This window comes from Acomys russatus, chromosome 10 (assembly GCF_903995435.1).
Source record: "Acomys russatus chromosome 10, mAcoRus1.1, whole genome shotgun sequence".
Lineage (NCBI taxonomy): Eukaryota > Metazoa > Chordata > Mammalia > Rodentia > Muridae > Acomys > Acomys russatus.
This window is the reverse complement of record NC_067146.1, coordinates 61,370,150-61,382,216: the sequence shown is the minus strand read 5'-3', so window position 1 is coordinate 61,382,216 and position 12,067 is coordinate 61,370,150.

Here is a 12,067-nt window from a genome sequence, read left to right as displayed (position 1 = left end):
CTAAAATTGAAAAAGAAATGTAAAGATTTTTCCTCAAGAGGCACGTTAAGAGAAATTTTATGGATTTCTTGTACTGTGGCGTTGTCTTGAAAGGAGATTGGAGAATAGTATATATTTCTAAATACTCAGCATCTATATCTATGATGAATCAGTACTGAATTTTGCCACACTTGCTTTTCTTTTTCTTTTAATGAAATAAAGAAACGTGAAGTGTTAATGGAATTGAGTATGGGAAGACAGGTTAGAGAGGGGATTTCTAGGAGATAACAGGTTAGAGAGGGGATTTGGAGGCGATAACTAACTCTAAAGACCTTTTGAAAAAGTGACATGTAAACTGAGTACTGCAGAAGATTCTTACAATGGACATGGCCATTTCCACATGCCAAGGCTTACTTCCAATAGAAAAGTTCCTTCACTACTTTTCCTCAGCCTAGCTATCATCATATAGCTCCTTCGCTGCTCCATTCTGAGGCAGTCTGAAATGTCACATAAAACACGCAATCAATGAAATAAGTCCACATTCCCTAGTCACATTTCAAAAACATAAGCACCGTGAGTGACCAAGAAAGCGTGCTTCCCTCAATTCTACTAGTCCTTTAGAAATGTTGGCCAATTAGAATGACATTGATAATCATCAAACATATTAATAGCAAGAACAATCATTAACTTTCTCAGAAAAATTCAAGAAATTTAAAGAGCACACACACACACACACACACACACACACACACACACACACACACACACACTACTTTAATGAATTTAAAGAGAATATGTAGCCATACATTTAGCTACCTTGTTTGGTACTTTTTCCTACACCCTTCTCCACCTCAATCCCTTCCAGCTACCCCGCCCCCCAACACTATGTAGGAGAGAAATAAGGATAGTGGGGATAAGAGTTGTATGTTTCTTTAGAGTACTTCCTGATGATTTGCTGCATCAAGTTCCTTGGGGCAAGAGTAATCTTCATTGACAGGATATCTCCAACCAGCAACCAGCAACTAGAAATCCAGCAATCAGGAAAAAAAAAAAAAAACCCAAACCAATTAGCAACCAGCAGAAACAACAGCAGGACTCAGAAACAACAGGAACTATCAGCTGCAAGGACCAGAAACAATAAAGGCCACATTTTTCAGGCCTTTAGCATTTTTTTTACACCTTCTCAGAAATCCTGAAAATTCCAAATGTAAATTTTTTCAGTTTGCATAATTACACTCCTGCCAGGGCATGAGGCAAATCATAGTCAGCTGCTGTGGATAATCTGAAGTAGCTTCATATCCCACACCTGGGATTAAAACAAAAACATATTCACATAACATAATTGGGTTTTTAAAGAAACCAAAATTCTCACTACATTTTCTCCTTTCTGTTTTAAGCTATTAATTCTACTGTATTTAGTGAGAAATTATGAACAAAGACATTTCAAGTAAACTAAATGCTTTTCAGATCAGAGGTCAAGGTTTTCAGTTCTTTCCTGCTCAAGTCTGATCTTTGTAAATTCTGATGGAATTCATGTCTTTATTCCCTGTAGAAACGTAAATAAACTGTGTGCCCAATGCAAAATTATTGCAGAAATTCATTCTGATGTTAGCACATACTTTTAGTATATAGGTTAATTTATTTCCGCAGTTTTTCTATAACTCAGTGACTATCCGTTAACGTTGTTACTTCTTCATTAATATTCTGAACATTTAAAGTGAGAAAATCATTATTTAACCTGTCACTGGAGGGTTTTACTCTTCCTTTCTGTTTTATAAGCTTTTTTAAAAAGTTCAAGTCTCTGATGGAGTTGAAGACCAGATATCTTAGTTTTACAATGAAGCTTAGTTGTTTAGAATTAAGATGTTTTTAGGTCTAGATAGATGTTTTAAGTTGATAATGACAAGATGTGTGAAGAAGGATTTACATTCAGAATTTTAGACTCACCAAGACAGGAAAGATGTTTACTTCAAGGCTGTCAAATACAAATAGCCAAAATACTAAGAATGTAACATTTATACACTTCCTGATTGCGTCATGGTTCTTCTTGCTATAGGTAGTTTATTGTATTTATGTGTAATAATATAAATATATACGTAAAAATAAAAAATGTTTAAAATGTTTAAAAAATAAAATAAAACAAATGTCTAGCTTGCATCAAGGAAGCCAAGTGTTTTTAAAGTCTTGAGTAAAAAATGCAATTAGATCTTTCTTCAACTGATTGTCCTGTGGAATTATGTGCTATATCTGTAAGGTGCTTTATGTTATAATATATAAAGAATTGTTTTATCTTACTGAAGATGTATGTGGGGCATTATCCATCTTAATATTTGTATATATCCCCATAATTTCCATTATTACCAATAAATGTATTATTGGTTTTTCAATGAATTAGGCTTTTCAGAACTCAAAGCAATTGCTCATTAAATGTATCAATGGTATGATATACAAACATTAGTTTTTCAAATTCTTCAAAATGAAACACATCCATTTTTCAGATTTCATTTCTTTTGGTACCTGTAGGGCTACTTACAATGGGTAATGGAGTTTGATTATACAAAGAAAAATTAGGATATTCTCTTGCAAATTCCTTGGTTTGCTGTCAAGTGATAGAAAAGTTTTTCTTTAAACGTTTAATTTTAGCATTGTGTTTTTCATGAAAATTGAGTCTTTTAAGACATTTCCTACTAATAGTTGGTTAATTTCTTCATTTTCTTGTTCCAGTGTACCTGGCAAACCTGTATGAAATAAAATATGGGTGATATACAATGAATAGTTTCTAATTTACTGCCTATTGCAGTTGTATAAATAACAAGGTTAATTCTGAATTGTCAGGAATAAATTTGGTAGTTTCTATACGCAAATCTTTCCGCATATTAAGAGTCAGTAATTATATTAAGAGATTCTGAAAAATCTAAAACCACAAGGATTGCATACAACTCTGATTTTTGAACCGAAATATATAGACTTTTAATTATTTTGCTTAGTTTGTCTGATTTATAGTCTGAAATTTCCAACTTATTCACATCACTGTAGAATGTAGGCACTTCAGGAATTACCATTTCCTTGATACATAGGAGAATCCAACTAATTCTTTTGTAAACCAAAATACTTGCTTTTGGAATATTTGTTGTTAATTTCTCCTAAGTAGTTATTACAAGCTCTTTGTCAATTTTCATTGATTACTTATAATGACATAATCTCAGAATTATTATTTGGTACTACAATTTCAGCAAGGTCTGTTACTGATAATTGCCATAGTCTTAATCTGTCTTTTATGATTAATTCAGGAACCTTTTCCATCTAAGTCTTTAATATTTTACTTTATGTGATAACAAAATCAATCGATCCATAACAGTAATTTTCTCTTTCTTAATAAGCCCAGTAGGAAAATGAGTTGAAGGCAAAATAACCAAAATACTACTAAGTTTAGGATCTATTCAATCTGCACATGCATTTCACAGTCTCTGTTTTACCAAAATTAACTCTGTCTCTGTCTCTGTCTCTGTCTCTCTCTCTCTGTCTCTCTCTCTCTGTCTCTCTCTCTCTCTCTCTCTCTCTCTCTCTCTCTCTCTCTCTCTCTCTCTCTGTATCTGTATGTGTGTGTGTGTGTGTGTTTTAGCTGTTAACCAACTTGCACTGTTTAAGTCCAAATCTCCTTGTAACATTTGAAGCAAATTACTTAACTCATGAGTAATTGATCTAATTATACGTTTTAGCCAATTAATATCTACCATTAAATTTTGAAAATCATTCAGGGTTTGTAACTGATATATATATATATTGTGGTGACCCTTTTAGTTGATTTATTTTGTAACCCAAATTGTTAATAGAGTCTCCTTTCTGTATTTTTTCTGAAGCAATGTACGACCACTAGCATGGCCAAATTCTCTGTGTTTTCTTAAACAATTTTTCTAAAATATGGTCATCAGAATCAGTTAACAAAGTATTATACTTGTAATGATAAATAACAAATTGAGAAAATTCTCTATGTTCTAACAGTTATTGCACAAAATATTGACATGAAGTTGGACTATTTAACATTCCCTGTGGAAGCACTTTCTAATAATATCTTTTTACTGGATCACCATTATTATAAATAGGGTCTGAGAAAGTAAACCTTTCCCTATCCTGCTCATGCAATGGGCTTATGAAAAAAGCAATCTTTTAAATTGATTACTATCTTAGACCGTGGATTAGGCAAAAGAAGGTAAAGGAATTGCAGCCTGTAAAGGATCCATTGGTTAACAGCAGTCTATTCACTGCTCTTAAATCTGTTAACAGACTCCATTTTCCTAACTTCTTTTTTTATAGGAAATACAGGGAATTTCATTGGCTGGTAGATGCTTCTGTGTATTGAGGCTCCAGCTTCTTTTCTAGCACCTGGTCAAGTGCCTGCACTTTTTTCTATCTATGGGCCAATGATCTACCCACACATTTATTAGACCATACCATTAAACTAACAGCAACAGATATCCAAGGTAATCTCTTACCATTGGGAACAAAATGTGAGCCTGCCAAGTAGACCTTAATATAACGTCTTAATTCTTAAACAACTAAGATTAATTATAAAACTACAATAATCTAGTCTTTAACTGCATCAGAGACTTGAAAAGGAATAAGATTATTTACCTCAGTAAACAGGAAATTCAGGTCAGCATCTTCCAAATAATAAATAAATAAATAAACAAACAAACAGACAAAAACAGTTTGCTCCCTGGACACCCACCCAAACTCTCTAACATTGAAACATCATCTTCAGGCTCTGGCTCAGTATTTCTGACAGACATATTTGTGAAACAGTAACTATGAAGGACTCGCTTACTCTGTCTTGGCACTTGACTCAGCCTGCATATAAGCTTGCCCACTTTAGTCAGAGTTCTGCCTGTGGTAGAAATGAAGGCATTTTCTTTGCATAGTGGTTCCTACCACATTTGACTCCATCTCTGTAAGGAGGTTCTTTGATGCTCATAACCTTCTTTGAGGTAAGGTGGGTCTTGCCAGGTGTTGGCCTTCTTTGTTGTCAAAGAACCCTTAAAACAAGAAAAATATCTTGAAATGTCATATTGTGTAGGTCTCTGAGGTTTTTGAAGATGTTATTTTTATATTTTATGTAATCTGTCTATAGAATTACATCTCATCTGTTAAAGCTAAAATGTATATTCCTGTGCTAAATTAGACTAGTATCTAACATGATGATGAATTGATCAGTTAACCATTAGCTTATATTACTTAAATATCCTAAACAGCTTGTAATAGCAGTTTCCCAAGTATTAGAGGTGAACCTTGTAATTATGAGTTATATGAGCATAATAATTCATATGAGAGTAAAAACTTTTTGCGTGTGTGTATATCAAAGTAACCTTGAGTTTGAATAGTATACCAGTGTATCAAAAATAATTTTTACAACAATTTACAGTATTCTATACCAATGAATTAAAAATAGCATTATTTGAGTGTGACAAAGCCTTACGTTGTGCAGAAGATTAAATAATCTACCTTTTGTCTCACTACTCTATATATTTTCTATTTTTTATATTCCCCCTTCTTGCTTATCAACCTCTATCTCCATACCTAAGAAAGATAGAGAAAGGAAAATAAAAGAGTGAATCCCTGGGTCTAACCTTCTTCTTTCTATATACAAGATTATTAATAACTATAATCAACTCCCCAAGAAAATAACCAAAAACCTATTCAACACTCCCTATAAGGGAAATGGGGCATCATTCTCTTAAGGTGCATGGAAAGTCTTTTTTTTTTTTTTTCAAATAAAATCAGGTAATGGTGGTAGGAAGCTAGCAATAACACTTGTGGTTCAGTCTCTAAATGTTGAGAAATTTCAGGCTTAATAGAAGCCCTGTTTGGAGCAATAGAATGTTGGACATATTGAGATCAGTAGCCTTTTCAAAGCTTTCATGGAAGTAGGTTGTGATGAGGAACAGCAAACAACTTGCTGAAGCTGGAACATGAAGGATGGTGAAGCAGATCCATCAGTGTTTCAACTTGTTGGAGGGCGAATCCTGCCAGGTTTTATCCAGCATCGTCAGTGTCTGGTTCTTTTGTTCCGAAAACACATAGTTTCTCACAAGCATGATAAAGTCCTAAGTGTTATAAATGTAGGAAGTGTGAGAGAAGCACAGATCAATTAAGGATGGGTTTTCTGCTCTTTGAATGAATAGAAGAAAAGGCATCTTTAAATCTTTATGTATGCCATATGAAAGGATGGCATGTACATTTCATGGGGATTTTGAAGCCAACAAAAAGTATTGGCTGTGTATAGACATTCATTATCATGTTGAAATCAAAACAATATATTGTATAGGTCTAGATGTCCTCGTCTTGGGCATCTGTTGTACTAGTCCAAGCCACTACCTGTCTCCCAAGAGAAAGCCTCCCAGTTAAAGAGACACACTGGTTGCCTTAAGCAATAGAAAAGGCATTATGACATGTGTAAAATCCTATTAAATTTTATTATTCAAGCATACCCTAGGCATCTTGTACGTATTTAGAGGTTTGGGCCTGGGTTTCTGTATTTGTTGTGGTTACTTTTGTCCTGCCCCCTTTCCCATATGTAATAGGCGGTTTTGCCTTTATAGCCAAACTTTATATAGACTCCTTTCTACAGGTCTGTCTGCTTCTGTCTCCCAAGCATCTCTCTGCTCAAAGCCTGTAATCCTTCACTATGCCGCTTAAGTTACATTGCTTGGGTGTAGGCATTTTATTCAGCCAATTATGTAGGCAAGGGTCAGAGCAGCAAGTAGATCTTGCAAGTCAGCAATTAGCATCAAAATACATAGCATGATATCCAACATATCCAACAGATACCTGTCTTGGGCCTGCACTCGGTTTTTCAATGACCTCCCTTGCCACAATATCTGGAAACCCCAGTGAGCCTAGGTATTCTTTTACCAGAAATGGCTTGTTTGATTCTCCTGTAGAAACCCCTGTATTTCTCACAATTAATGTACTGGGCTACTTGAGATCCAGCTTAGAAAGTACTACACTGGACATTTTGAGATTTGAGGCTTTTAGTGGTTTGGTCACAGTTTCTTTGTAAATGGCCAAATATACTGCAACTAAAGCACTGGACATTTTGATACCAAAGACCTCTAGCTATAGATTGTCCTATGACATTGGCATGATGCTTGTAAAAGCTTATATCAGTGTGTTTTCTATCCACTTGTCCATTGGTTGGCACTGCTCACGCCTTTAATGGTCTACTAACTTTTATATTTGGAACTCACACTCTCTACCCACACCTGCCTCACATTAGGGTCTGCTACAGTTTTGTTTATAGCTGGAACCAGTCTTTGCAAGAAATATGTGAAGACTTCCCCAGAACCTTGTACGATCTTAATAAATGAGGTGGATCTTTTACTGGGCTCTTCAACTTTGGCCCAAGCTCTTAAACCTGCCAAATGACATTGTCCTATGACAGCTTCATCAATCAAATCTGATTTTATAGGTAAGGATAAGTCCCTTCACCAAGCAGTTGGTATTTAACAATATTAATTCCCCTTGCTCTATTTTGTTGTTCAATATGCACAGCTTCCTCCCTTCACCATGTTAACCACTGTACCTGTTGACTTACCTCTAGCACTGCTGTTGCCGGACCTTTCCAATCTTCGGGAATAACTATATTTGGGATATCCCAATTACTTAGTACTTGTTTAATATAAGGGGAAAGCATTTTGTAAGAGATAACACCTCAGATCTATCATTTCTATAGGACTTTACGTTATCTCATTATAATCATGATCAGCACCATTAGTACACATATGTTGAATAATTACTGGGAAAACTGAATATAATTTCATAATTCCAGGCCACCCCTCCTCTAGTGGCACAGTTGGATCAAGATTTATCCTTTCTTTCAAAACAGTCTGTTTTTCTTTAACCTTGTCACCCCACACGGCCACCCCTCCGTTCAGCCTCACACCCAGCTCCCTGCCCTACTCATAGGACAAAGGACTTAAAACGGAATGCATGAGGTGCTGCATGAACTGTGATCTGCGTGTCTTCCAGCCCAATTTTTATTCTTCTTTCATCCTGGGGAAAAGTCAAGCTCCCTTGCTTAGCTTGAGTCTTTTATTTCTCCCTTTCCCAAGTGCTTCCACTTCCACCTACAAACTATCCAGTTGTTCAGGCATTTTCCCAGACTTTTTTTTAGACAGAATATAGGAAGAGGAAAAATAAAAAACAGAAAATCACCTCTGGAAGCAAAGCAGGTGGATAACCTATGAGAAGAAGCCACCATAAACAGTTTTCTGACATCTTGAAAGAGAACATTCATGCCTTTGTTTACTTAATTTTTCTCTACATCATTAGAAATCAGATTTCCTATTCTACCTAGCCACACATCTGGGTGCCATTTGTAGCCCGGCTTTGTCTACTTTATTTGGCTCATTTTTCTTCCTCCATTCTCCACCACAATCTCTTCAAACCCCCAACAATGGGTATGAAGGAAAGAAGAAGAGATGTAAAAGAGGCACAGGTCTCTTTAGATTACTTCCTGCTCATTAGGGATGTTGATGTCCTTTGGGCAAGCCCAATCTTCATTGACAGGATATCTCCAACTAGCAACCAGGGGTCCAGCAAACAACAAATGTAATCTGCATCCATTAAAATCAGCAGCAGAAACCAGTAGGAGCAAGAGCTATCAGCAGCAGGGATCAGTAGCATCAGGGAGAGCAGCAACCACTGCCTCCCTCAGGCCTCTGGAAGAGGTGTGATTATGCCAACTTAAGATAGTTTATATTTGAAATTCTGAGGAGTCTTGAAAGGGTATAAAAATGTCAGAGCCCTGAGAGAAGCAGAAATATATGGCTGGAGTAAATGAGGAAGACAATCAGGATTTTAAATGTAGCAATGGAATATTGAAGAGAACTAAAGCTTAAATAAATATGGAATGTAAATTCTTCATAACACAAAAGAAAACTTGGGGGAAACCTTTAGACATAGAATGATGCTTGAAGATAAAGCAGAGGAATTGAACTGCTCATAGAAATAATATTAAAAAAGAGCTCAAAGGAACATGCAAGAACTTTGGCACATTAGAAAAGCACAATTGTTTTAAATTATGAGCCTAGATAAAGGAAAAGAATCCCTTGTCAATAGCATAGGCTAGATCTTCAACCTGCTCTCAGAAGAAAATATCTCTATAATAAGGAAAGGTACAAACAAGTGAAAAGAAGCATATATAATACCATATAGATGATAGTAGGAAAAGAATTTCGCATGGCACATTATATATGTTAAAATACTATATATAGGAAGGATAGTGAATACTAAAATGTAGATGAAGAAGCCTTATTAGCGTAACAACAAATGTCTCAGTGGAGACATAATATCTAGAAGTGCTTTGAGGAATGTAGTCCAAGGTCTAAAACACCATGGCATTCTATACTACTATACCCAACAAAACTATCTTCCATAATTGAAAGATAAGCAGGCTAAGAAATGCCACATATATGAAGCCAGACATACAAATAATTCTGAGAGTAATGCATCAGACTGACGACAAAAGTAATGACAGCTAAAAGACTAGAGGGAAAAAAAAAAAAAAAAAAAAGAAAGAAAGGGACTAGAAAATGACTAAGAGCACTTGCTGTTCTTCTGGAAGATGTAGGTAAAATTCCCAGGATAAACCTGGCTGATGACAAGCATCCTTAACTCTAGTTCCAGGGGATCTGGTGCCCTTTTCTGAGCTCCACTAAAAGATCCTAAAGACTAACTTTATTGATTTACATATGTTGAATCAACTTTGCATCTCTGGAATGAAACTGATTTGATCATCATAGGTTAACTTTCTGATATGTTCATGAATTTGGCTTTCAAGTACCTTTATTACTCAGAAATATTGGACAAAACAGTAATATTTTTTGGTACTTATCAGAAAGTTGAGCTCCTTAACTTTCTATAGACACTGTCATGATTTGGTCCTACATAGAACATTCAATTTTTACTGTGATCTGGACATAAGATAGCTTGGTTTCTCTCCTCTACCGCCTTTAAATTTCTTTCTACTTATGGAGAAGCACCAAATGAAGAGAACAAAAACAAAATCCAAAACAACTAAAATAAAAAACAAAACAAAACAAAAACCCTACACTTTAAACCATTCAAATTTTATCATGCTTTTAGCACTGAAGTGTTCTCCACCCTCAATTTACCCATGACCACCTAGTGGAGACATATAAAAGGGACTGTACTTGACTGTGTGGATTCTCAGGAATTATAAAGTCATTAATAAATCAAATTTGGGCAATTCATTAATATGTGGCAGATTTTTCTTTTCTGCTTCTAAAGAAGTTTCTCTTCTGTCTACACAGTGTTATGTCCTAACTCAGGTTGGGTGGGCTTGCTGATCTCTGAAAATCTTTCTATTTTTTCTTCTTTCTTTCTTTCTTTCCTTTTTCTTTCTTCAGTTCTTCCTTCCTTTCTTTCATTTTTTCTTTCTTTCTTTCTACCATTTTGCCACTCAGCTCTCTGATGGCTTCAAAGATTTTTGTCTCCCTACCTTCTTATCTATCTATCTGTCTGTCTGTCTATATGTTTAACTATTTCTTATTGTTAAGATTACAATTACAATGATGTTAATATTGGCATTTTAAAAATTCTAATCAGCAGCGGAAGTCTCTAAAGTATTGTAAAAAATAAAACATCTTTATTGATGAATGATACATTTTTCTTTTGTCATAAAATAAACACACACACACACACACACACACACACACACACACACACACACACATATATATATATTCAGTATACATATTAGATATCAGGTTAATAAAAGCACCCAGAAATGTAGAAAAACAAAAACAATATATAATATTTTCTATATTTTAGATTTTGAAAGTGTATTTCAAGAATCACAAGTATGCTTATTGTAAGTATTAAAATGAAAGTAGATAGGTAATAGATTTCATATATTCTATGATCAAGAAAGTCAAATTTTTGCTTTATAAATGAAAATTAACATGTCAAGGACATATACTGAACCATGTTCATAGCAGCCTTATTTGTAATAGCCACAACATGGCAACAACCTAAATGTCCCTTACCAAAAGAATGGATAAAGAAACTGTGGTATCATCCCCTGGATGGGGAGACCTGGTGGCACTCAGAGGAAGGATAGCAGGCTACCAAGAAGAGACTTGATACCCTATGAGCATAGACAGGGGGAAGAGGTCCCCCTCAGTCACAGTCATAGGGGAAGGGAGTAAGGGGAAAATGGGAGGGAGGGAGGAATGGGAGGATACAAGGGATGGGATAACAATTGGGAAGTAATATGAATAAATTAATAAAATATATTAAAAATGTATAATGTATTACATAATATATATCTGCACATACCATTATATATATACATATACATATATATATATACATATATATATATATATACATATATATATATATACACATACATACATAGATATACACATCAATTATGTAAGGAAACTTCTTGTGGGTACCAAACCTTTTTATTTGATGTTTTCTTCCAGCAGAGAGTTTTCCTGAAGGCCAATCCAGTCAGATTCAGTTATTGTGGTTGAAGTACTGCACTATGACTCCCAGAGAGAGTTGACTTCATCCTCTGGTCCTGGGGTTCTACTGCTAGAGTGTGAGTGTGCAGTGGTGCTCTGACTTCCGGAGCCCATGTTCGAAGAGGAAGGCTTTATTCCAGTTGGACACTTGAAGATTTCCCACTTGGCTCTCCCGCTTCAATCTTGACTTCTCCATAGTGCCCTTCCATGGACCAAGCATTGTTCTTTTCTCTTTGTCTGTTTTTGATTTTGTTTGTTTTTGTTTCTTTATGCCAAGATTCTTTGTGAAGCCCGGTTGTCCTAGAACTCACTCTGCAGAGCACATGGCCTAGAATCCAGAGATTCTCTTCCATTTTTCTTCCCAGTGCTGAGATTAAAGGTGTGCTTCAGCCCACCTGGCTGGGGGGCCAAGCTTTTACCACATGGAATTTGAAAGAAATTGATCCATATCCTAAACCATAGCAAAGTCTAATGTGAGAAATGCTGACCCAAGTTTTTCTACAAACATTAATTTTCTATAATTTGAGAGTATTGTC